This window comes from Sphaerodactylus townsendi, linkage group LG12 (assembly GCF_021028975.2).
Source record: "Sphaerodactylus townsendi isolate TG3544 linkage group LG12, MPM_Stown_v2.3, whole genome shotgun sequence".
Taxonomy (NCBI): Eukaryota; Metazoa; Chordata; class Lepidosauria; order Squamata; family Sphaerodactylidae; genus Sphaerodactylus; species Sphaerodactylus townsendi.
This window is the reverse complement of record NC_059436.1, coordinates 41,034,713-41,062,618: the sequence shown is the minus strand read 5'-3', so window position 1 is coordinate 41,062,618 and position 27,906 is coordinate 41,034,713. Positions and strand designations below refer to the sequence as shown.

The 27,906-nt window shown below is 44.2% G+C and overlaps 1 protein-coding gene across 1 annotated transcript in view; it reads right to left on the bottom strand.

Moving 5' to 3' along the window:
* Positions 1-27,906, bottom strand: part of NIBAN2 (niban apoptosis regulator 2) — a 103,512-nt gene that overhangs the window by 54,855 nt on the left and 20,751 nt on the right. The window lies entirely within an intron of this gene.

Below are 27,906 nucleotides of genomic sequence, written 5' to 3'. Positions count from 1 at the left end.
TATGTAGACTGGCAGCAGTTTTCCAGGCTGGCCTTCCACATCATCTACAACCTGATTCTTACTGGAAGTGCTAGAGATTCAACCCGAGACTTCCTGCATGCAAAGCAGATTACCGCTGAACCTCTCCCTACTTGTATCAGATCAGAAAGTTCCACCTATCATGACTAATAGCGGCTGACAAACCACTGCTTCATTAATTTGTTTCGTTCTCATCTAGCCACCTCAGGGAGAAGCTATCGCCACATCCTGTAATCGAGGATTCCATAAATAAAGGATGAATTGAACGAAGCATGGTTTGGAATGGGAGAGTGTCAGTTCCTGCATCTATTGTGAAGTGCTTAATGGCAAACAGGCCACTTAGTTGGGGTAACCAGTCTGACAGAACTTTGCTTATGCGATGGGGTGGTGTCTTAGTAGTATAATGCATGCAAAAGAACCCAGGTTCCATTCCAAACATCCCTCATTAGAGGGAAAACCTCAAGTGAGACGTGTCAGGAAAGGGCTCTCTCCGTTCAAGATCTTGGAGTGTTGGAGTTGGAAACATGAAGCCTGAGGGATCAGTTGATTGATTTTCGGTACAAAGTAGCTTCACCGTTCAGCAGAAGCATTAACTTCACTAACCCCAGGACACTGGGGGTTTGTTTACCAAGCGCTTTTAGACACACACCATTGGTGTCATTTCCCTTTGAGAGAACACACAAGAACAAGCAAACCACCTGCTCTGTGGAAAGAGGCTATCAGCACCTTTGCAGTCAAATATTTATTTCAACTTCAGAAGGTGCCAAATCCTCACTGGCCTACATTGTTGAAGGCTTTCATGGCCAGAATCAACTGGTTGTTGTAGGTTTTCCGGGTTGTGTGGCTCCTAATGTTTCATCCGCACCTACGGCTGGCATCTTCAGAGGCATGTCACAGTAAGGTGTGTTTCTCTCCATGGCACAGTGTGGAGTCTCTTCACAGTGTGGAGATGTGTTTTACGCCACACTGTAGAATACCAAAACCCTAAGCATATACAAAATATTTCTCAAAGGGGCTTACAAACTCCTTTTCCCTTCCCCCCTCACAACAGACACCCTGTGAGGTGGGTGGGGCTGAGAGAGCTCAGAAGAACTGTGCCTAGTCCAAGGTCATCCAGCTGGTGTGTGTTAGAGAGCACAGACTAATCCGAATTCCCCAGATAAGCCTCCACAGCTCAAGCAGCAGAGGGGGGGAATCAAACCCGGTTCCTCCAGAGTACACCTGCTCATAACCACTACACTTCATTAATGGGGCTGTGCCTCAATAATGCTCTAGTACATCTTCGAGCAAATCTCACATACAGACAAGGATGGATTCATAAGAACTAATAATCACTTTTACAATTGCTTCCCTAATCTTTACACGGATAGCTATTGACTAAATATTGAACACTGAAAACCCAACATAAGCAACCAGCTTCCGGATATATTCTGACTTCAAACATCTTCAAAGGCTCGTGAGTGCATGGCATTTTCAATGCAGGTCAGTGAGTCAAATTTAACTTGTTCTTACAACAATCAAGTCAGACTTCTTTTGGCTCAATGAAGTATAAGAGGTGGCATGTTCCACACACAGCATAGGCAACTTCAAAGGAAGAAACTCTGGAGCAGCAAGTCATAGAATGATGCAGCAGTCAGCATGCTCAGTAGGTTTAGGGTTCCCTTTAATTAAAATATTTTTTCACAGTACAGCAACACTTTTTTGGTCAAAGGAGAACACCTGTCACAACTGAATGCTGAACACCACAACTGGAATAATTATTCCACTAACTATGTGTGGGAAAACAATCACAACACTGCATGGCTATCCAGGACAGCTTCCGGTGTTGCTCACCTCCCTCCCTCAGCAAAACACCCCCAAAGGGGCTCCCACTACCACCAGTGGAATAGTTAGGGTTAGGGTAAATGAGGGGGTAAATGAAACCCGGTTCCTCCAGATTACAGTACACCTGCTCTTAACCACTATGCCACTGTGCCACATTAATGGGGTTGTGCCTCAGTAATGCCCTAGTATAGTGGTGGCGAATCCCATATATCTCAGGATAGCTCATGGATTCACAATTCCCATCAGCCTCTGCCAGCATGGCCAATTGGCAGAGGCTGATGGAAATTGTAGTCCATGAACATCTGGAGTGCCACAGGTTTGCCACCATGGCCCTAGTACATCTTCAAGCAAATCTCACATACAGCTACTACTCACATACAGAATAGTTACTACTAAGGGCTCCTGCAACCATGACTCGTACTCTACTTAATCTGGGAGGTGGGATGTCTATACCCATATCTCCTTCCCTAACAAGCAGATGGAGAAGACCAAACAGCCACCACTACACCCATCCATCACTCTCCCATGTCTTTTGGTCAAGATTGGGTTGCACACTCCTAGTGGTGGCTGGAGATCTCCCGCTATTACACCTGAACTTCAGGTGACAGAGGTCAGTTCCCCTGGAGAAAATGGCTGCTAGGGAAGGTACATTCTGTTGAGGTCCCTCCCATCCTCAAACCCCTCATCAGGCTCCACCCCCCAAAAATCTCCAGCTATTTCCCAACCCAAAGCTGGCAACCAGGGGCATCAACAGCAGCCTCACACAACCAGCACGGGACCATGGGGTCAATGCTGGGCAGAAGGGAAGGCCTATTACAGAAAGAGGGGGAAATGTAGCATACATTAAGTCCGGCTCCAGATTGTAAGGCAGCCAAGTCTGAGGAGCCTCTCTTTAAGAAAGATATTCATTGGATCCAGTTGCAACTCTCCCAGGAGCAACTGGAAACTGCTCCAGAGAAAAGAAAACATGCACACAGCTGCCTGGGCTGAGTCTCTTGAATTACTCCTTTTTGTGCAAAAAATACACAACAGACTGGAAGCAAAAAAAGGAAGAGTTTAGTACCTCAAACGTGAAGAGGGGGAAGGATGCTATACCAGCTGCAGGCAGGCACAAAAATGTCAGTTTATTCTGGCATAGCACTCCACCTCTTCGACATCCTGTCCAGCTGATCAGCATTAGCCAGTCTCATTCCATACTTGAGTGATCTTGTTTTATACTTGGGATGATCCATTTCCGCTCACAAATGGAAACCAACACAATTGAACTTTCCTCCAGATAAAAAAAAAGTCACGATACCCCCACACACAGAAAGCTAGCACACCAGAGAGAAAGTGATGCTAGAAACTCCATGTTAATTTTCTACGCATTTATGGGCTTTTTAAAAAGTTGAAGGTTCTCAACAGTAGGCCCCTTCCTTTAGAAGCACAGCTCAGATCTGGGCTGACTCGTCATTCAAGATTAGGACACACACACACATCCCGTGGTTTGCCCTCTGCACCCCAGGAGCCCCTACCAGAAAGGAGCTAGTCACCCCAACAAGGGCATGAATTAATGAAGAAAAAAATGAAGAGTATGCATGCTACTTATCAACTGCATTGTTATTCCCCTTTCCTGCCCATGACCAAAGCACTTGTCTACCCAGGCATCATCACCAAACACGTAAAGAAGTTTTAAGAGCACGCATTCAGCAAGGTCTCTAACCTCACTGTAGCAGCACTTCAGGTATGATACGGATAGAAGCATAGATCACCAAAACCAAGGTGTGCAGCCCCTGAAAGGTGTTTTTTTAAACTCAGGCACTCCTGGGTCAACCAGATCAGATGTCTATGTAGGATTACAGTAACATTCTGACCAGATATCAGGAGGCCAGATTTAAGAAAACAAAGAACCGCATTATATAACCAGGTCAACTTCTGGCCTACCTAAAATGGAGAAGGTCGGGAAGGGAGCAAAGTAGTGTATAAAATATCAAAACAAGTGTGACAGTTTTCCAAAAATCTTGCATTTAAAAGCTTCTTTGGAGACAGGGGAGAGAACATTAAAGTCTCAAGTGCACGTGAGGGTTAAAATCCAACACCCTGCGAAATTGCTGTACAGAGCCCCAAGGGTAGGAAAACAAGTTGAAAAAGTAGGCATATGACGCACAACAATTGTTTTGCATAGACGAGATACAGTCTCTTCCTCACTTGAAGAGCACATAGTAGGTGACCAACTCTGAAGACGCCTTGAGCACAGCCTGTAGGGAAGGGATCTGTTGTCCAAGTCAAGGCTGAAAGCAAAGAACTCACCGCAAGAGTTCGAACATTAGCACTGGGCAGTTAATGGTTAGGCAAGACAGCCGGAGGGACTCCATCAGGAATCTGAAAGCCTGAAACTGGAACCGAGCCTAGTTCACCATTTGATTGCAGCAGCTTCCAGGGACTCGTTCCATCTAGTTCAGTGTCACCTTCTCTAAGAGACACCTCCCCTTTTTACTGAAAGGTTTTCATTTTATTTAAAGCATGTCTATGCTGCCGTTCAACTGAACTCAGGGTCTGCAAGGTGGCAGACATTACAATATCGAAATACTTCAAACATTAAAAAGGCCATTTAGCATGTACATATATCCAGTATTTTTGAACAAAACACTTAATCCCATACACAAGCAGAGAGGAGGGCTAACTGGACTTCATGAACGCTGGCTTTGCCATCCCATTTCTTCACGTCTTAGGCCAGTTTTCATTTGCATTGTCTTCCAGTACCGTAATCCTAGTCCTATTACATAGTTTATTGGAGGTCTCTGTTGTCAGACTGAATTGCTTTTCATATATTATAATCTGCCTTAAGTCTCAAGTGAGAATGGTGGGCTATGAATAATCTTTCTATGGCAGAGGTCTCATTTGGAAGGTACAGCTGCAAGAGTGCGTGGCAAGAGGGCAATGAAAGATCAAAGGATGCCAGGAGCTGGCCTGCGCAGAGGGGCATGGAAGGGGTGCGGGTGCATGCATGCCCTGAGCACAGTTCCCCCTCGCTCCGCCTCTGCTGCACAGTGCACAAAGGTTGCTTACTGGGGGTTAATCACTAAATCCTGGCTGCTGTCCTCGGAGGGGGGTGGGGTTCTTGATTCAGAGTTTGGTCTCTTTACCTCTAGAGTTATCTACTAACTGGGCCATCCAAGGTCAGTTTCGAAGAACCACAGACTGAACAGTATATGCATAGATAGCAGCATCCTTACATTTTATTCAGAATCCCAGGGTCAGATAAATTCAGGGACCATCTCTATCAGTCTCTACCAGCATGGGCCACCACATTGGCTGACAGAGGCTGATGGGAATTGTAGTTCCTGAACATCTGGAGAGCCGCAGGTTCCCTACCCCTGTTCTAATCCAAAATGCCATCATCGTTGTTCTATTTTAGTACACTCACACTACTGAGGCTAGGCTCAGATATCACAGCAGACGATGGCCTGCAGTGCGTTCCATCTTTCCTGCCAAAAGCGGAGATCTCTAGGATAAGCAATAGTTCACCACTACATTCCAACCTGCAAACTATGGTGGGCCCCAAGCTTTTTTCACTCGCGTACACCTTGGCAACCCATCACCCTAAAATTGTACCCCCATATTAGTAAACCCATTACATAGTTTTTTCAAGCACTCCAAATACTCAGGGGCATACGTACCCCAAATTGGGAACCACTGGTTTACAGGATTTCTCTTGCAAAGCAAGATTCCAAGGCACAACTGAGGCCCTGTTTAGAAACCTGGTTGGGAAGGCAAATCCTGTCAGGAAGAAACCTGGTTGGGAAGGCAAATCCCGTCGGGAAGAAACCTGGTTGGGAAGGCAAATCCCGTCGGGAAGAAACCTGGTCGGGGAGGCAAATCCCGTCTGGAAGAAACCTGGTTGGGAAGGCAAATCACGCCGTGTAAACCATAGAAACACCTATTAGTCATATTGGAAGATATAGTGCTAGGGTCCCCTAAATGTTTGAAACTTGAAGGCAACTTTGGAAATCAGACACAGCATGGTGGGTACAACCACAAAATGGTGGAGTCAGGAAGTGAAGTTGTGAATAACTCTAACCTTTCAGGCAGTTGCTCGATTTAACAGGATGACTTTTAAAATAGAACATTCTACTTTAAAATTATTTCTTGTGTATCTTTATTTCAAAATGTTTATTTCATGTCTACTTTAAAACTTTACATTTATTGTAAAATGTTTTCTTGTATATCTTTGGCCACGCAGTGAAGGCTCTTGTGTGGGTTGGAAGATGCTGTCAAAAGCAACATTTTTCAAAAACATCTTCACAATGCACAAAAAAATGAAAATCTGAAGATATACCACTGGTTTACAGATATACCTGCAAGAGAAGAATGGTGGGTGAAGGTTTTGGAGTTGGTGGAGAGGTCCAAACTCACTTCGTTACTTAAAGAAAGGAGTTAAGTAAACTTTTTGGACAATTGGAAATTGTGTTGATAGGTTACTTCAGTAAAACAGAAAGAAGTTAAATGATGATTAGTGGTTTTGAAGATTAGCAAATTGTTATTATAATACTTAACAGAGAAAAGTATTTTAATTATCAGGAGTGGTTATTAAGTTGGAATTTTAAGTATGCGGTTGAAGTCAAAGTGTTAGTAATATTTACTGTTCATATTCAATGTAGATGAAATTAGAGTCCTTATGCTAAGTGCGCTTTTTACAGTTTTTGATCTGTTTTTCCTTTTTTGTAAGTATTTTAAGTACTATCAAAATTTAATATTACATAGACATTTTCAGAAGCCAATCAGATTTCCACTGGAGAATTAGAGGTCCAGTTCAGCAAAAAAAAAAAAAAAATCCATCTAGCCTTGTCCATTTTCTAAGAAGACTTGGTTGGGCTGGAGGAAATCTGTCCGTGGATGGAATGGTACCCACAGGGAACCATGTTGGAGACCCCCGTCATAGTGAAAGAAATATGACAATCCAAGAACTCCCATGCTTGTCTGCGCAGCATCACCCCATAGTTTGGCTTGAACTGAGCTTAAGTGCGGACATGATCCTCATTTCATAAGCATTGCAATGAAAGAGAAGGAAGGGGGGAGAGAAATCCATCCCAACTGTGAACACTACGGGAGACCAGAACTTGCTGAAACGAACTAATCCACATGAAGTCATCTTGACCCAAAAACCCTAGCAACCATCCGTTCTGCTTTGGGGCTGAAGGAGCCCAAGTTGTTAGTCATAGTTTCTTTTCTTTCACAATTGGCCTCACTAAAGCATAGTTTCCAGTGACAGCAGTGGATGATTCATAGCTCAGAAGCGTAAACCATGCTGGGTGTAAAGGCCAAGAGCACTGTTTAGGCAACAGCAACCAAATGCTGTACAACCCCCAAGAGGGATGCTTTGGGGTAACGTGTATTCCCTGAGTGGTACTTGAGAAAACTAGCAAGTCGCCTATGGAGACCAAAAAAACCTACAGGTGTCCAGCTAAACAAGTTTATTTATTGCTAACACACAAAGGCTGTTGCAATATTAACGAAAGAAAAACACGAGGGAGGAAAAAGCAGGTAGTGAATGTAATAAATCGATTAAAGATAATACCTGCAAATTATTTTTACTGCCTCTGAGCTGGAGTTTAAACTGTTTAAAATAAATTTGCATGAGAGGGAAGGCAAGAAGAAATGAACCAGTGCTCAGCTGTTATGGCTCTTTCTTACATGTCTAGTGTAGTGTCAATCATAACCCAGTTCTCCAGATTAGAGTTCACCACACTTGACCACTACGCCAAGCTGTTGAGGCTGAGCAAGAATAACAGGTCCAAAGTTATCTTAGGGAGCTTCAGGGTAGAGTGTGAGGATGTCAACCCAGGTCTCTTCTTAATTCTTAATTTTAACCATTGTGCAAGAAAGACTTATTATTTCTGCATGTTCAAGGATACAACCGCTCTGTTCCCAGGAGAAGCAGCAGCAGACAGAACTTGGGATGGCGTCTAAATGTGTGTGTGTGAGGAAGGGAGGGAGGGGCTTGGAGAAGGGGGTACAACACCCAAACCTATGCACTGACACTTCTTCCATAAAATCTTCTTCACACCTTCCCCAAGAGAAGTCAGACCCATACACATGCTATTAAGTTAGCCTGCATCTATCCCTCTAAAGCAGGGGTGTCAAACTCATGGCCCTCCAGATGTTCATGAACTACAATTCCCATCAGTCCCTCCCAACATGAGCATTGGCTATACTGGAAAGGGCTGATGGGAATTGTAGTTCATGAACATCTGGATGGCCGCGAGTTTGACACCTGTGCTCTAAAACAACAGTTCTCAACCTGTGGGTCGCAACTTCTTTGGGGGTCGAATGACCCTTTCACAGGGGTCGCCTAAGACCATCAGAAAACGGTCCTTTTATATTTTATATCTACCAATGTTATGGTTGGGGGGGTCACCAATATGAGGAACTGTATTAAAGGATCACAGCATTAGGATGGTTGAGAACCACTGCCACTTCCTTACCCCTCGATTGACTTGTTCCAATGTGTTAGATTTGCCAGCTATCTTGGGCAGAGGTCCACCGTGCTCAGCATTTGATTGTTTGACACCACAAAGCACTATTACAGAGCCATCATGTGATCTAACTGTATCACAGTTCATTCACAAGTTCACGCAAGCATTGTCTGCACACTTAAGCAGTTCTAAAGAGAGGGATCGAGAGAATTTTGTCTTGAGAACACCTCTTTAGATGGCATTTTTATAGACCTGCATTACATCTAGAAAAAGAGTCCAACGTTCAAGTAAATGCAGCAACTTGCAAACAGTTAAAACTACAGCAATATTAGACAGCAAAACCTTGATCAGTAATCAGTAATAGAAGAGGGAAATTTCAGCCAAATGTAAGCTCTTGGGTCCAAGCTTAGACAGAGAGGCAATTTGAGTTTCACACACCTAGATAGCCCTTTGCGGTATGCCAAGCCCAGTAACTGGAGGAACAGGTTTGGAAGAAGGGATGGCTGCCAAAAAAAGGGAGCGAAGCCTCCACCCCCTTCTGTCCACTCCCAAAATTGCCTGAAAATTAATGTGCTTTTTAAATAGCTCCAGAAGGAGCTCAAAGCAGTCAGCTGAAATGGCATGGAGGAGTCAGAGGTGGAAAGGACTAGGATGCTGCGGCTTGGATGCTGCCAGCAGAACCTGAAGGAGCAGGGAAGGAGCAGGCAGCCAGGCTGTTTCCTTCCTGGTTTATAGCTGAGCATGATGCCATTGGGGGAGAAGCTTTCCCAGGGAGCCTCAAACAGTTAAATTCTGGATATGGTAAAAAAGGCCAAAAATATACCTATCTCAGGCCATTTCCGAACAGCCAAATAACAGCATCCTAGGGACGGAAAAAATGCCGTCCCAGCAGCGCCGTTCTGGCCATGCGAAGGCGCCGCTTTAAACCTCGCTAAACTAGTGAAGTTTTTGCAAAGTTTCAGCCCCACCTACCTCACAGGGTGTTTGTTGTGAGGGGGGAAGGGCAAGGAGATTGTCAGCCCCTTTGAGTCTCTTGCAGGAGAGAAAGGGGGGATATAAATCCAAACTACTACTCCTCCTCCTCCTCTTCCTCTTCTTCTTCTTCTTCTTCTCCTTCTTCTTCAAAGCGGCACCTTCAGGCCGGCACTGTGCGAACAGCACCGGGCGCTGGAGGGCTGGCTTTTCGCTCTTCGTGTGTGCATACTTTACTCTGTTGATCCCATTCAGCTCCGGGCAGTTGCAAAGACACGCCCACGCTGCCCTCTGACCCACGGCGGGCAGAGGACAGCGTGAGTGTGTCTGTGCAGCCGTCCGGAGCTGAACGAGATGGCAAGGTTAAGTGCCTTGCACACACCCTGGGCGGCTCCGTGTGGAGCCCTCCTGCAGGCAGCGGTGGCATCAGGGCTGCCTGCGTGGGACTGTGCAAGCAGTCCCAACACCCCACCGGCTTCATTAAGCCAGTGGGATGCCGCTGCCGCCAGCTGTGCAGAAACAGCCTCAGATACGAAAGCTCCACCTGGCAGGCAAAAGATTGTGGGCAACTTCAAAATTAAAATTACAACATTCCTCAGGGCAATGTCCATCCGGTCTCCCCCAGCCGGAGGCTCACTGGAAAGTTGCATTATTGCCCAGCACACAGTGGATCTGCTCCAACTAGATGTCCATTCCAGTTCCCATCAACACCCCAAGCTACCATCAAGCCTAAATTCCTTCTCTGGACTCTCAGGTTGTTTTTCTTTTCATAGACCTGGAAACAGAAGAATGGGGCAGAGAAGAGGGTATCTCTCATTTCTCTTTGTGTACTGTGGTCCGCCATTGGGACTGCCTCTTGAATTTTAATTGCCATCTGCCACCATCATTGTGGGTCTGAAAAATGGGATTAAAATATCCAAACGCTCCTGCACATGCACTTTTAAAAGGGCAAATCCACCACAAGTAGCCAGATTTATATTATGAATGTAGCTTCAATCTGGGCCTCAAAACCTTTACGAACTGAAGTGCAACAGCTGATCTTCTAAAGAGGCCTGCCAGGCGAGTCTCCCACAACATGGCATTCTACAGAAAGACCTTCATGGCACCCAACATTTAACAACACAGGACTGATGGCATTCTCTCAAGATACTGTCAAGGGATCCAGAAACTACACTGGACAATTGTGGATCTGCAACAGAAACGTAACCCCGTGAACTGGCAGCAAACAGGTGAGTGGGTTTAACAGGTAATTGACATCCAAACGTCAGTTTCCTGAACTAAGCAACTAACAAGAGGCCCTGGATATGTCAGGCCATGTTTAAATCATAGGTGTCAAACTCGCGGTCCTCCAGATGTTATGGATTACAGTTCCCATCATCCCCTGCCAAAATGGCCAATTGCTCATGCTGGCTGGGGATGATGGGAACTGTAGTCCATAACATCTGGAGGGCTGCGAGTTTGACACCTGTAGCCAATGGAATCAGAAGTTCCTGTTCTCACATTTCTAAGACTTCACAGCAACCCAGGGTGATCCACCACTTCTGCTGTTGCACATTTTCCAAAGAGACACCTAATGGAAACTCTACAGAACTTTGCAACAGAATGATGTAAACCGCTCTCAGTTTGCTATTAGGACACAGGAGCAACTAGACTAGAAGAAATAAACAAGTGTGTTTATTTTTGCAGTTCTGCTGGCTCTTCATGGTTTATAAAGAAACAGCTCACAGCACAGGAGTTTCATATGTTTACAGGGCCATTCCCACAGCGACTCACTTCCAATCAGGTTCTAAGACAAACCTGCTTGGCCTGCCATCCAGCACTGTTCTAGAAGACAGACAACTGAAGACTGCCAAGAACATGCCTGCATGCTCACCTTCAGTTCAAGCATTGGAAGAAGGGTCAACTGCAATGCCAAGACTTTCCCACTATGTAGCATTCAGCGACAAAGCCAGTGGGGCCAAATGTCAACTATTCCCTCTGAGCATTCACAACACAAGCAAAACAGGGCTTCTGCAATTGCTGAACGCCTGCCACCCTGCCTCATACAGAGTTACTATAGGACAATTATGTGTTTCCTCCTGCACCAGGCTTCTTTCCTCCATTAGTCTCTCACCACCCACCCACCAGGCCTTTTATAGGGCCATGCATCTGTAACACCACCCTGCATTTAAGCTCACACAGTTTCTGCTTGTAAAACCCACTTTTCCCCACTTATGCCACAGAGGCTTGCTGGGTCATTCTGGGCTAGCTAGAAGCTAACTCACAGGGGTTTGTGAGGATAAAACAGAGGAGAGGAGAATGCTGCAAGGTGCTTTAGGTCTTTTGTTGGATAGAAAGTCAAAGTACATAAGTATCGAATAAATAAAAGAAAACCAGCCCTTCCCATCTTGAAGACAACTACCTCAACATCTACAGCTGCTGGCTGTTGTGGGGGTTTTGGGCTGTGTGGTCTGGTCGTTTTTGTTCCTAACATTTCGCCCACATCTATGGCTGGCATCTTCAGAGGTTTCTCACAGTGAAATGTGTTTCTCTCCGGGGTATCCACATCTTATCGTGACATACCTCTGAAGATGCCAGCCACACATGTGCTACATAAACAATGCAAAATTGCAATAAGTATCCACGAGGCTATCACCACAACCACGTGGTATATTTTAACTAATGATTCAGTGTGGCTACCAACAAAAACAGGATGGACAGCAGGGGAAGCTGCAGATAGCACCCTAGAGTGTGATCCCCAAAGGGCAAGGTCAAACTGGCCTCCCACATTGAGATTAAGCAGAACTGACCTGCTTCTTCTTTCCTAAAAAGGGGTGACGGCAGATACCCGATGCCTGTGGGCAGCAACCTGTTTTCTAGGAGGCTCCCTAGAAGGCAGACCTGCTCCTCAGCACATGCCAAGCTCGTGGCGTTCAGCATGCATTATGTGGGAGTGGGGGCTCAGAGCTAGGAAGGATTCACTGCTGGAGCCAAAAGGCATACAGATTACAGACACGCAAATCAGGCTTATACACTGAACAGACAGAGAAAGTCCACAGGAGCCTCTCTGGTGAATAGTGCCTGCCAATCTGTGATTCTTTTGAAGAACTGAAAGATTTACTCTCTAGATGGCAATTGGTTAGGATTTTACAAATGCCTGCTTCATTCAGTCAAGCAAGAGTCACATGCCTAGAATTACATGAGCTTCTGGAAATATCTCTCTGTTTCTTCTTCCAGCAAAAGGAGAGAGACAGATACACAGGCATCCATATCCATATAGACTGCACAGACATCCAGACTGAGTACGTGCATAGATATTTAGTGTAAATTCATTCATTTTACAGTAAAATTCTATAAAACAATACACTCATATCTCTGCTATATTATGTGCTCTGTTAATTCATTGCCGTACAACAAAAGGTTAAGGGTACAGAAGTTTCCGCTGCACAGACTTTTCTCTTTCACTGGAAGAAGAGGACATGTAGCTAAATATTGTCATGAAAGAGAATCAACTGGAGAATCAGAGGGGAAGAACCAATTAATGTTTATAGAAGAGGTGATATTAATAAAACTTTAGCTGTAAAGATAAGGAGAAAGTCACTTCAGTTACAGAAAAGGGGCAAACAAAGAACAGATGTGCATATATGACTATAAATGTCTGCAAAAGTGAAGTAAATTTATTTATTTTAGACTCTGGATCTTTTTCCCATGTTTGCAACAATGAAAAATATTTTGAATTGAATGAAAGCGAAGAAGAGAAACTTTTTCAGGTTGACAGTAAACCACTGAAAGTGTGTGGAAAATTTACTGTGATAATCGATGTTTTGAGTTCTACTGGAGAGACAGTACAGGATGACCTAAAAGAGACCCATATGCATTTGAAGATTGTGAAAATTTAATATCAGTGCCTAGACTGCTGAATGGTGGAAACAAAATTACAATGGCTAAAGAAACATGTTGCATTTATAATCCAAAACTTCATATGGAGTTCAAAGGTGAAAAGATTGGAAACTTTATCTAAGAAATGCTGAGAGCCATTTATCACATAAAAACTCCAGTTGTGTTTATGAATGGCATGTACAATTAGGCCACAGATGTATAGACTCAGTAAGAAAACTTATAAAAGTCTATGATTTAAAACTAGTTGAATGCAACAAAAATACTGAACGCTGTGAAATATACATTTTTGCCAAATGCATTGCTCCTCATTATTCAGGGCAACAAAGAGTAGGAGAAAAGGAAATGATAACAAAAGTACGCTCAGACCTAATTGGACCTCTAGCACTTTCTGTTAGTGGAAACAAATACAGGTTGACTTTTATCAATGCAGCAAGCAGATTTGCCCATGTGTATTTCCTCAAATCAAAAGATCAATTATTGAATAAGTTCAATGTTTATGTGGAAGCTGTTAAAAATACCAGTAAGCATGGAAGAGCACCAGAAATTTTATTCTCAGACAATGGTACTGAATACAGTGCTAGTGAATTCCAAAATTACCCAGAACAAGAATGTACGCATCATGCAAGTTCAGGGATATACTTACTCACCTCCTCAAAATGGTCTAGCAGAACACTGTAATGGTAAAATACTTGTGTGGAGAAAGAACTGGTATTGATTTAACTGTAACTGTATCCATTTTCTCTGTAAGTCTTGTCTATGTTTTTAAAGTGTTAATCACCTTTGGCTCTTTTCCAGCTAGCCCGTTCTAAGGTGGAATAATGATCAGCTGAAGGTCATCACCAGCTGTGTGAGATTGTTAATTGGTTAAGTTTTAAAGAAGGTTAACCTGCGTATTCATGGGGTATAATGATGTTATCAACGGCTCCTTTTAAATAATTTCACTCCTGATTGGTTGAGGGGAAATTACTGATTAGTAGTTTTATAAAAAGGAAAATTTGCCTTTTTTTTAAGAAACGAAAGAAAGGAGTTGATATGTAAATAGAGCTATCGTGGTTCAGTAGGCCAATTTGTAATATATCATTAAGCTTGCCTGTTATGTACATTAAGCACTCTTACGTGCTTTTTTATGAATTTTAAGTATGCTAGCTTTCCTGTGAATTTTGTTATGCTAGTTTATCTTAGATATCTGATATAAACAAGATTCAATAAATTACAAAAAGGATTTTTTGTCTCTGAGGCCCCTTCCGCACACGCAAAATAATGCATTTTCAAACCACTTCCATAACTGTTTGCAAGTGGATTTTGCTATTCCGCACAGCTTCAAAAAGCACTGAAAGCAGTTTGAAAGTGCATTATTCTGCATGTGCGGAATGAGCCTGAGTGTATATTGAATCAAAGCCCACGTAAAGGTGGATTGTTGAGCCTTCCATGACAACTTGAAACTGCATGTTTCAACTGCATGACACTTGTTGGGCAGAAGCTGTCAATACAGCTATATAGCTCTACAACAGAACACCATGAAAATCTATTGGAATGACTACTTTTGAAATACGGCATAAGAAACCAAGTTTAAAACACTTGAAGCCATTTGGAACAAAAACTTATGTATAAATTCCCCAATAGAGAAGAAGAAAACTGGGTGACGTTGGGCCAGTTATACTGAAGTTATATTCCAGCTGAAGTTGGAATATTAGTTGGCTACAATCCAAATTCAAGAGGTTACAGAGTCATGGATCCCTAGACTTATGATGTGCAGATATGCATCAATGCCTACATAGATGAACAAAGCATTCAGTGGGCTCTAAAACCTGATGATTCCACAAAAGAAAGCAGGCATGATACTGAAGAAGTCACATTTACAGAGCGGATAACAGAATTGCCTGCATATACTGTATCCCAACAAGGGACTTCCCAACCAGAAGGGGAAGAAGATGGTGCCAAACCACCAGAAAGAGAGACTGTAGTAACTGTAAGGAGGTCAGAAAGAAGCACTAAGGGAATGGCATCGAGGAGATACACCTACCACAGTGGTGGCGAGCCAATTAGCCATGCTGGCAGGAACTGATGGGAATTGTAGTCCATGAGCATCTGGAGTGCCATAGGTTCACCACCACTGGTCTAGTCTGTCTCAATTGCTCAAAAACAGTCCAGCTTCAAAACATACAGAACCTTGAGCTCACATATATGATTTTATACAAACCATCTATTTTTACACCACTAGTCTAGAACTTCTGAAGTTGCACTGTCCCAATACTGGCACCAAAATGCCATCTGAACCCTGAATCTGACATTGACAAATCAGAAGCCCCTGAATCTTTAGTAAAATGCACAAACATCATTTCTGAACGATGGGATTCTCTCGGCATTATTGGAGAACAATGGTGAGTCATGCTCTTTACCACATGCATTTATTTCTACGGTAGTTTCCTGATATACTTATTTCCTTACAAGACAAAACAGAATATTTTTAGCTCATGCTGTTCTCATTGTAGTACACCAGCTCCCAGTATATGTGAAAGGTTCTGATTGCTGTGAAGGACTATATCCATGGTGGCGAACCCATGACACTCCAGATAGCCTGAGGGACTACAATGCCTCATCAAAGCCCCTGCCAGCATTGGCCATTCTCTGGCCATGCTGCGCAAAGGGCCGATTTCGGAATTGTAGTCCATGAACATCTGGAGTGCCATAGGTTCGCCACCACGGACCTACCACATCAACATGCAAAGCCATATTTAACCCAAAAGCTGGGGTAAAACGGTGCAGTTGCCTCCATGTGAAAAAGAAAAACGGATGACAGCAGTAAAAAAAAAAGAATTGGAGGTCAAGCTCGCGATCGGTATTATCGAAGCGCCTGGAGACGGCAAAAAACGCCGCCTCCAGGCCGCTATCTTCGCATTAGGCGAAGCCGGTATCGCGAGCCGCTAAGGCCGCTTCTGGCGCTGCCGCCTCGCTCAAAGCCTTAAAGTCGGCGTTTCCCCAGAGCTTTGGAAGCTCTTTGTTGGGGAAATGTCACTGAAGCCGCTGCCGAAGCTTAATGTCTCCGTTTCGGCAGTCGCCAGGCTCGGGGATTAACAGCCAGTCTCTGCCCGGCATACTGGAGCAGGGCCAAGAGGCCAAGCGGTCCTGGCTCCGGGCGACGCGTCGAGGCCCGTGGATTGGTTGGTCAGCGCCGGTAAGGCCCGCGGTGCCGCTGCCCGGTTAGTGTCCAGGACCGGCCCCGCAGACGCGTCCCAGCATTGTCGGGTTGACGCTGAAATGCGCCGGACGAAGTCAGCTTCCGGCCCGCAAGGAAACGTCGGAGTCTTTACACAAGAAAATGATAGGAGACATACTGACAAAACCAAGATGAAATTTGAGAATCTCTGTCATAAATGATGCCTGGTTGACTTCAGAAGCTGACACTTGAGAAGGGGTTTGTTAGGATTTCACAAGTGCCTGCTTCATTCAGTCAAGCAACTGAATTAACTGCTGACGTCACATGCCTAGAATCACATGACCTCCCAGAGAGATTTCTGTTTCTTCTTCCAGCAAAAGAGGAGAGACAGATACACAGGCATATATAGACTGCACAGACGCTCAGGCTTGGTAGTTGCGAAGATAGAGTTTGGTGTTCCTATATTTAGTGTAAATTCATTTATTATCCAGTAAAATTCTATAAAACAACATACTTGCATCTCTGTTATATTATTTGCTCTGCTAATTCATTGCAATACAACACAATTTTTTGCCATCCCTTATTTTGCTGTTTCCAACTTAATCAGCCATAGACAGGGACTGATGAGTAGAGAAGGACACAACCTATGGGTCAAGATACTTGGGGTGGTGGGATTGTCTGAAGGGTCCTAGCTTGATGTCGATGAGAGGAAGTTAGATTGGTCCTAACAGATCACCATGAGTGGTATGGATTCAGCTGCCCTTTCCCCTCTTCACCTGCACCTAAATTGTAAAATATATATTTTACCCAGCAAACACAAATTAAGACCACAAAACAAGGGCCAGCCCAGCTGTATACGGAGTAGACGGTATTTATTTAACTTGAATTATTCCTAGCCTACTCCCCACAAAAGTCTCTTCTTCCATGCTGGTATTTTTAATTACCAAACCAGGAAGGAAGCCTGGGTCAACAAACGTGCTTTTAACTGGCAAGGGGAACTGAGCACACTCAGCACCAGCCAGATCTGTGGGAAGGCGTTCCATAACAGAGCAATGTGTGTATGTGTGTGCGTGCGTGTGTATAGGGCTGTCATCTGATTCATCTGATTTATGGTGACCCTTCAAAGGGTGTTCAAGGCAAGAGACTTTCAGAGGTGATTTGCCATGGTTGGCCTCTGCATAATGACTTGCACTTCCTTGTTCATCTCCCTTCCAAGCACTAATCAGGGCCAACCTTACTTAGCTTAGCTTCCAAGATCTGATGAGACTGGGCTAGTCTGGATTATCCAAGTCAGGGCATTACTGAGATGCCACCCCAGAAAGAATAACACTTATAGCCACAGCAAAAGCACTCGCTTGGTGATCTTGGGCAAATATAACATACTTAGCCTAGCCTAACTCACAGGGTGGTTGTGAGGGTAAAATGACGGTGAGGAAAATGATGTGAGCATTCCAGGTCCCCACTGCGGTGAAAGGTGGGACACAAGTTAAATAAATAGCTACCCCAAGACAATCTCATTTTACATTTCCTGGCTGTAGATTCTTATTATCTGGTGGGTTATTTGTAATTTAGCCCTAATAAGCAGTTCTTGTTTCAAACTTTCTGGGCATTAGTGTTGAACAACATGCAACATAACTGTGTTCTAAAGAACCCACAGGCACCTTCTAATTTTCCTTTGAGCACCAACACTTCAAGAGGTTTGCACAAATCAACATCTCAGCCTCTAACATCACTACTCACACTAGCCGGTTTACCCAGAATGCTGAACAAGAGCTCAATAAGCACAGACTGTGGCTAGGTTTCGTAGGAAGCTGCCAAATACCAAATTGAGGTTTGGACCCACCGAGATCACCACTATCTCTGATTACTGATGTCCCTCTGATTACTGATGTCCCTTTGTCAGATGCAGTGGCGTAGCGCCCAAGGGGCCGGGTGGGACACAACACCCTGGCCACGTGCCTTGCGGAGGCGTGGCTGTGATGTGGCTGGGGCATTCTGGGGGTGCAGGATGAATGCACGCCCTGGGCACAGTCCCCCCTCGCTCTGCCTCTGGCCAGATGCAGGCTGTTCTCCGACACCTACAATCCAAGTTCCTTCCACCAGAGACAATCCTGGGATCTTCTGTGTGCAAAGCAAGCGATCTGAGCCATGGCAGCTCTCCTAGTTTCCGCACAGCAAAGATTGGAAGCCAGCTGATGGTTTTGCCAAGAGGTCCCATCAAAAGCCTTGCATCACAAGCCCATATCATTTGCAGCAATGCTTGGAGGAGACCAACACTCCAAACAAACCACTGAGAAATTTAGGAGTGTACACCATTTTAAAAAAATTGACATTTTTCGCGTTCGGCTTTAAAAGACACTGAAGTTTTCAAAAAATCTGGAGAAGCCAAACCCCCAAACTAGCTTTTCCATCTTTTCTGTAATGCTTTGGGGTCTTTTAAAGCTGAACTCAACAGATTCCAAGCCGCAGAGCTGAATGCAGGGATCAGCTGAGCCAACCCCTCACTGCACACAGCACTGCTGGCTGGGCTTGTGAATAGCTGAAAGCCAAAAAAGGTTATTCTTTTTAGGCTTTTCTGTTCAGCTTTATGCAGAGAGCTTTTTTTTCTTTTTCTTTTTTTGCCACCAACACCCCTGGAAAAAAAGCCAAAAAAAATGGGCGGTGGGTGATGGTTTGGCTCAGCTATATCCAAATGCACAGTGCTTGAGTGGCTGTTATCACAGACTAGGAGTTGCCTTATACCAAGGGGTCAACAAACTTTAACTTATCTTGGAAGTTGGTCAAAAAATGTGAGCTCACCACAATCCTAACCTAGAGAACAGTGTCTGGTATGACATGTGTGTGCAGGGATGGGGGCCAAGGGGGAGGGAAGGAAGGAAGGCTCATTTGCCAGATCAGAAAGCAAATATTTATTTATACCCCCACCTTCCTTTCCAGTGGGAATTCAAAGTGGCTCACATTGCTTTCCTCTCCTCCATTTTGTCCTTACAACAATCTTTTGAGGTAGGTTACAGCCAGTGTGGTATAGTGGTCAAGAGCAGGTAGATTCTAATCTGGAGAACCAGGTTTGATGCCCCACTCCTCTACCTGAGTGACAGAGGCTTATCTGGTGAACCGGATGTGTTTCCGCACTCCTACATTCCTGCTGGGTGACTTTGGGCTAGTCACAGTTCTTCAGAACTCTCTCAGCCCCACCTACCTAACCAGGTGTCTGCTGTGGAGAGAAGAAGGGAAAGGAGCTTGTAAGCCACCTTGAGTCTCCTTACAAGAGAGAAAGGTGGGGTATAAATCCAAACTCCTCCTCCTCAGTCTGAGAAAGTATAACTGCCCCAAGGTCACACAGACAGCTTCCATAACACAGTGAGGATTTGAACTTGGATCTCCCAGATCCTAATCTGATACCAACCATTAACCCCACTAGGTTTTAATAGGTGGACCTCTGCTTGGACCCCTGGTCCATCTAGCCCAGGGGTCTTCAAATTGTTCAGTGATTCTTCCAGTTCAGGGAACTATAATTCCCATCAGCCCTGCTACTTGGCCATGTTGGCGGAGGCTGATGGGAATTGTAGTTCCTGAACATCTGGAGGGCCATAGTTTGAAGACCTCTGATCTAGCCCCACTCAACCTTAACAGAGGTCCAAAGCAAAGATCAGTCTCCAATTCCCCCAACTGCTGGCAAGAAGAAGCAGGGAAGCTTCTGCCAACAGCATGCAAATATTGTCAGGGTCGAGCTGGTTTCTCCTCTTGCAGGAATTCAGCCTGGGTGTGGCCCCCAGGAGCGAAAGGGCAAGAGACAAAGAGCTCTTGGCACGAGGCTCACAACCCTGGGGCAGCTTAAAAAATAGTCGGCCAGTCGATAAGGCCTTGTCCAGGATGTGCTTTGGGGTCCGTGTTTGTTTTGGAAATTTGCTTAAACTGCTTGAAGTCCCTTTGGGTAGAAAGGCCTAGAAAAAAACTTGATGAACTCTGAAATCCTTTAAGTGGCCTTTCAGCACATGGAACATAAGTTTCACTGATAAGCTCTCAGTCCTCCTGTTACTTTACACCAAAACAAACTGTCAGGACGCCTGTCATCCCCGTACCATCTACTCCCATTCCGCAAAGTTTCAGGCAGAGAAAGGCCTCTCCAATACTTCTATGCTTGTCATTTGGCCACCTGCAGCTGGCAAACTGTTCTTCCTTAGCCTCAATCCTTTGTCTTTGAGATATTAAAACGACAGGTGAGAAAAAGTATCCACAGAATTTCCCTACGGTCTTCACCAAAGAGACTATGGGAAATTCCTAGAGCATCAGCCAAAAGTGATTTCACATCTTCCCCAAACTCCACAGACCACTGCCTTCTAAATCTGTGTGCATTTGAATCTAAGGAACAAAAGAAAAATCCTCTTTCTATTCTGGAACTAGTGACGATGGCTTTATTAACATGCAAGGGAGATAAAGGCCTGCGCCACATGTTTCATTTCCAAATTTCACAAAACATGAGTGTTTTCAATTACGACTTCTTTTGGACAATTTCCTTGCCCTTTAAGGGAGAATGAAGAGGGATGGAACCAAAAACACACATTTTGGATTCCACCAGGACGGGAGGGGAGGGGTGGGAGAAAGAAAAAGGACCAGCAGTAAAAAAAATTTCCAGCCAGCTTCAGACATCAGCTATTCACAGCATTTCCTGCTTCTTTGCCTGCCTGGGGTGACATGCCTCTGTTCCAAAAGATGCAAGAACTATCAATAGCAGCCAGCTATGGCTGGAAGGAAAACCAAAAAAAAAAATTCATTCAAAGCTAAACATTTGCTTAAGGGTAGAAACTTGCCATCATGGCTCTCAACAGAAGCAGGCAGGTGAGAGGCCCTGAAGTAGGAGCTGCAAGTTGTGCGAGCGGATGTGTGGAAACAGTTTGGCAAATGTTTGCAGGCTTCAAAACACTGGGGCAGATGCCATTCTGCCAAAAAATGGCGACTAGGAGAGAGCCAGCAAGACTGAAACCAAAGGCACAGGAAAGCCATCTCTACAAATAATAATGCGCTTTTTGATACCGTAATCTGTGATCCTGACCTGGAAAGCCCAGATAGCTTCAGATCTGGGAATCTAAGCAGGGCTGGCTTTGGTTAGTATTTGGATGGGAGACCACTTCGGCCAGGGGCTCTACAGAGAGCTAAGCAATAGCAAACTACTATCACTTGCCTAAACAACGGTGGATTCTGGACAGCATATCAGCAACAAGTTGCAATCATCATGAATGAACCCATTTTCCTTTTTTTCTGTTCATGTATGTGCCATTTGTGCGTCTGGGAAGCGATTTGAGGCCATGGAAACAATTTGGGTTATTTTCGTGCCTTTGCATGAAGACATTTCTCTCTCTCTCTTTTTTTTACAACACATGCATAGCTGCAAAGGCATACAGAAATGAGTCCTCGCAGCCATGCTGGTTTTTTCGCAATCTGATTGGCTACACCTGCATAGCTTCAAATGTTCAACACAAAGATTTTGTTTTAAAAGAGAAAAAAAGAAACTTTTGTACAATGGTCAGGTAATAATGAATGTGTTTCTGTAGATTTATGAGTAAAATGGTGGTCATACTCGCTGTCACAGGGAGAAAATGTGCTTGGGGAACTTGTGCAATGACGGGCACTCAGAAAATCAGCCTAAAGTGTCTCCTTCCTGTTGTGTCATTTTCAACCTGGGATTTGCAAAAAAACAAACAAACAAACTGCTAGTTGAGCAGTTTTTGAAAAACCTGGGTTGAGAAAAATATAACAGGCTTAAGCTGTCTTGGGGAACAGGCCTGTGCAAAGTTCTTCCCCAAAATGCTATTTATAACATCCCAAAGACGTTATATTTGTGCTGTGCGGACCTATTCTGGGTCACCCTAAGTCATTTGTGACTTGATGTCACTTTACACCCCCATCCTGTATGAAGAACCAAAGTGTCATTGGTTCAAATTTTTTATCCACCACAAACTCACCTGAGCCTTCAGCAAGCCACAGCCCATGCTTAACAACTGCAATGTGAAGATCTGACTATTGACTGACATTATCATAATTACTACAACAGTCTGATAATGAAGTGCAGTGCCTTGAACACTGGTAATGCTGTATGAATAAAAACGTACAACTGCTGAACCTTTTGAAGCCACTGAAAAAAGGGAAATCCTAGTTAAAGGAAGGCGGTGGACATTGAAACAAGATGCAATATATACTTCCTTATCATACCTGATTTCATTTTACTGCTTTTAACAAAGTACCACTTAAAAACTTGGCACACAGTTCTACTGCATGCAAGCCCCTAAAGCAGCATTAGTTAATGGGTAGGGATGGATATAAACACGTGCAGCGGCGGAGTGAGGGGAAACTGCGCCCAGGGTATGCACGCACCCCACACCACTGCTGCGGAGGCACCCACCCCACCCCAGAACACCCCCGCCACACCCCCTCCATGACCAGGCCACGCCTCCTCCACAGCTCCGCTTGGGGAATCACACACACCCCATCCCGTAGGAACTACGCCACTGAAAACATGCAATGCCCCTTTAATCCTGCCCCACAAGACCCCTGGTGCCAGGCAGCAGGTTCAAAATGGACACACCTATACATTATCTCTAGACTTTGGAAGAAGAAAGCAGTTCCTTGCTGGCCACCTGAAACAATGGTTGGCTCCCAAACATATGGACCCTGGTGATAAACATTCAAGATACCACAACTGTCAACACTTAGCCTTATTTTCTGCAAGAGGACTGCAGCCCACAAGGAGTTCCATGAAAATGACTTGTGGTTGGCTGACTGCAAAGGACAGGATTCTAAAGGCTGTGTGAGATTGTGAGGAGAATTCTGATTATAATGCCAGAACAAATTATTGTGAGCTCTCTGGTGGTTTGGCAGTTGGTTTCAGAATAAGCTTATGAATGGGTGTGTGCCAACTAGGCTCCATTCTAGTTGGTTTGAGGGACTGGACAGTCAGATTAAAGGGAGAATCTGTATCACGTCCCTGGTGAAAAGAAACAATGACACTCAATAAACACAGGGATTGTTTGGTTGTCTTGCCTCTGAAGGAAACCCCATGCAGATATTAAGAAGGAAAGCTTATGAATGTGGAGGCAGAGACAAAGAGAGGAATTGACTTCCTGAGGATTAGCTGGAATTCCTGCTCTTTTAAACAATGTGTGGGCTAGACACATTCAGAGGAAAGGATAGTCTAGAACAGTGATGGCGAACCTGTGGCATGGGTGCCAGAGGTGGCACTCAGAGCCCTCTCTGTGGGCACGCGTGCACAGAATCCGTCAAGTGATAATAGTGTAATTATTTCAGGGAGATTATTAGAATTAAATCTGAGACCTAGTTTTGGGGAAACAGTGTAGGTAACTCTGTTAAGCGCTGTTAAACCCTACTGATTTTCATGGGAAGAAAGCATGATCCTTACCTGTGAGTAAGCTTGGTTGCTGGCAATGGGGTTTGCTTCTGAGTAAACCCTCCTAGGGTCGTGATTCACTCGTTTGAAGTGTTGCACAGTTGCTTCAAAGCAAAGCCACCAACTACCACCAAGCTTAATTCTGAAAGCAACGCTGCGTCTTGGAGCCAACCGGCTTCATACTAAAGCCTCAGTATTAGGTTAAATTCCCATGCTGGCACTTTGCAATAAATAAGTGGGTTTTGGGTTGGAGTTTGGGTACTCGGTCTCGAAAAGGTTCGCCATCACTGGTCTAGAACACATTGTTTTAAGGAACTGTTTTTGAAATACTCTCCTGAGGACAAAAGAAAAGTTTTTTCAAACCAACAGCATTAACAACTGAATATAGTGTCACCAAAACTGGTGTGTGTTTAAAATTAAATTTATTGTAACATCAAGACAGTAAGCTAGTGACCTGAGTCAATCTTGTAGCACTTATAAAGATAGACACTGTAACTACTTGTATACCAGCCTCATGTTTCTAAATAGTCATTCCTTTGCCAAAACTCATTTTTCTTGTAAATAAAATATTCTTGTTCCATTGTTTTACTTTAAAGAGACTCTGGTATCTACTTTTTATTATTTGACAGAAGGACAAGTGATTTTTCATGGTGATTTTTCAAGGGGCAGGAGGAAGGAACTAAGGTAAGTGGGGGGCATGGGTCCGTGGGGTAAGGGAGAAGGGGACAAGGGCAGGGGGATTTCCCCACACACACCGGTGCAAGCCCGGCACCCCCGCATCCCCTAATAGTTCTGCCACTGTTTGGGAGTGGTTGGGATGGGAGTTTGAGAATTTCGAATGTTTTATGGTTTTAGGATTGGTTATATAGTGGTCTTGCCATCTTATTGTATGGGATTTTATTATGGCTTTTTATTGTAACTCGCTCTGGGATTATTGTAACAAGCAGAGAAAAATCTTAATAATAATAATACGGTCATCCAGTAAATGGCAGAGCGAAAATGTATATCTGAGTCTCCCAAATCTTACGCTCACACTCTGCCACACTGTGGAGTTTGCCAAGCAGAGTGATACTGCACGTGAGAGACTAGCTCAGTAGGCTAATCCCATGTTAAGCGTTCGATGGATTCATACTTTATCAGCCCCTGCCAGCATTTAATTCACTGGCCATGCTGGCAGGGGCTGATGGGAATTGTAGTCCATGAACATCTGGAGTGCCATAGGTTCATCACCACTGGACTAGCTGATCAGGGATTCCACAAGGCTCGCTTAAGAGCTTTGCATGATCCTCAGTGGTTGTTTCGATCCCAGCCTACTTCAACAAAATAAGTATGGGGGAGGCTCACCAGTGAGAGAGGTAATGTGCCAAACATGTTGATCTGACTAATTTCTTCCGCTTTCTTCGTAAGACAACTTCCCCCTGTCCTGCCCAGGCAAGGTGTTCTCAGGAGTTTCCCCTCCAAAATTAAAACTGTCACTTTTAGGGCTCACTGAGCAGCTACCAACTGCTTTTTTATGCTTTTATTATTATTATTTAACCTTTAATAGGCATAGAGCTTTTTTATGCTGATGAGGTAGTGTTAGTGTGGTGATTTCACTTTATTTCTTTCACTTTGTGGTTTCCCACCTTATAATTATACCCCAATATGTGTTAGGTTATTTTGATGTACCATGTTATGTGTTTTTTTTCTATGTTTTCATCTAAGAAAAAATAAAATTCTTTTTTTTAAGTGTCCCAACAGCCAATCTAGGAAGATTTCTCCAAAGCAGCAAGGACTGATTGCAGCCCAAAGAGCAACAACCCCAAAACTCTCCAGTCTTGGCTAGCAGTACAGCCCAGCAAAGGATTTCAAGAGCTGCAAAACTATTAAACTTGCCAATACACCATTTCCACGCTGCCTAGAACACACCCCAGTTCACATTTAATTTGTAAAAGTGTACTTTGTCACCACACAGCATTCTCCATCCCAAAAACATTTTCTCACAATACAGTACACAGTCCTAGAATTGGCAAAGATCCAGTGGACAGTGTTGGGCAGCCAAGAAAAGGCACAGTTAAAAGCTAGTCTAAACTTCATTTATTAGGCAAAGAATAACGGATGGCTATGTCCCAATACACATATGCCAGCTCATAAAATCATGCTGTCAAAGTTATAATCTGTGTAGAGAGAAATTCTTTTCCTTCTCACGCAGTAATAGGATTTGAAGCTTAATAAAACAGACAGGTAGCAGATTCAGGATTTTATTTTTCAAAGAGTACCTCTCACAAATGTATCATTGGCTCAGAGGACTATCAGAAGATGCGGGTGGATCCAAAACTTGGGGATGGTCTTCAAAGGACTAGCTAAGTGCATGGAGATCAGTCTGCAGCTAACAGTCAAGATAGCTAAATGGAACCTCCCTATCCTAAGGCAGTGTCTCTTCTAGTAGAAGGTACAAGTGGGTAAGGCCAACACATCTCTTGCATGAGCTTGAAGAGGTATCTTACTGATCTCCTTTGGAAATGTTAAGCTGTGCCTGTAATCTGCTCAGACGCAGCAAATCCTAGGTGTAAAGCAATGAGGCTAGACAAAAAACTACTGCCATGTTATCAGTCGTATTTATATGTTGTATTTTACTCCAACCTTCCCCTAGGGCAGCATTATGGTTGCTCCTCACCCCAATTTCATCCTCCTATCAACGCTAGGAGGTAATTATATGGCTGAGAATTGATTTGAACCTGCTTTTCCAAGTCTTAAACCAGGGTAAGCCACGGTACCCCAAAATGCAATATTGATGAAGATATTGGTGTGCTGGCAAACAGGATGGGTGGGGGGAAAGTTAAGGGTTGTATATGCTTGGAGCAAACCAAGCCCAAGTGTGGCTATCAGTATATCTGGGTCTAGCCTTGACTTAGCTAGTGGCTGTACAGATCTGAGAGGTTATGGTGCTCATAAACAATACCTTCGTCTTCTCCTTTATGGCTAGTACAGAGCTTTGAACGTTTCAACAGAGATCTGGCCCTGATGTCCAACAAAACTGTGGTGTGGTCAGCCGTGTGGTATGGTGGGGTCAGCTAACCCTGCCCTAGGCTGTCACTGTAACCAATCTATCACATCTTTAAGGATAAACAAACCCTATAACAACCTTCCTTTTGAGGATGGGGCCAAGAGGGTGTGTTAGATGCCTGTGAAATTATGTGCTGCAGGAAAATACCAGTTTAAGTGTGAGCATGCCTCTGTGAAATCTGATCAGGACCAACTTCCAGACCCAGGTATGCACCTACTTTATGCCTTCATGCTTGTTGTGGGTAACACCAGGGAGTAACTTCAGGAGCACATTCACACATATGAAGCACAGAGTTTCCAGTCATCCCCAAATGCAGTACAACCTCTGTGAAGTGTTCATAAATTCAGGCTGCAAAGACCTCTTTGCACAAGAGGCATTTCCGACATGGGGAAAAAAAATCAGAGGCATGCTACTGTACCAAGAGGCACAGATCCTGTGAAAGAGAAATTACCTGGCTAAAAAGGGATGGCCTCCAGCCCTGCTGGCAGCCATCTTGAGATTCCGTTAATTTATAATTTAGTCCAATTTAGTGGCCCCCTCAAGCTGGCTGGAAGCAGCAGAAGAGGAGGAACCTGGCAAATATGCACAGTGGAGCCTGCCAAGTTTAAGCCTGCAAGCATTACCCACCCTTTTTTTCAATTTATCTACACTGCCAGCTAACATGACTAGATGAAAGCCAACTTCCACCTCTTGGTGCAAACAGAGCCATCCAGCTTTCTCATATACTTGGTAACACCAGGTAGAAGTCATCACTATCAAAATTCCCTTCCTCCAAAGGATACTAATGATGGATTAACTTTTTCCCACAGTTCCCTCATGCACGCAAACCCCAGAAAGGACTCCTCCCCGAAGGCTTTTCTGAGAAAGAATAGAGTTCATTTGGTGGGGCACACAAGTGAGGACCTGAGCAATTTCAGAAAGGGACTACACCGCTTCCTAGAAAAGCTCATGAAGTGCTTCCAACCCAAGACCAACTTGTCTTTTTAGTGGATTAATAGATACATCCCAAGCTATTCTGAGAACTCCTGTTTAATCCAGCTTGCTTAACCCCAGTGAGGAATGAAGAATCTGGCTTGCTTAGTCCCAGAAGAATGAAAAAGAGAATATTCGAACATGTCAATAAGGTGTCAGAATGGTCAATAAGGAGTCAAAA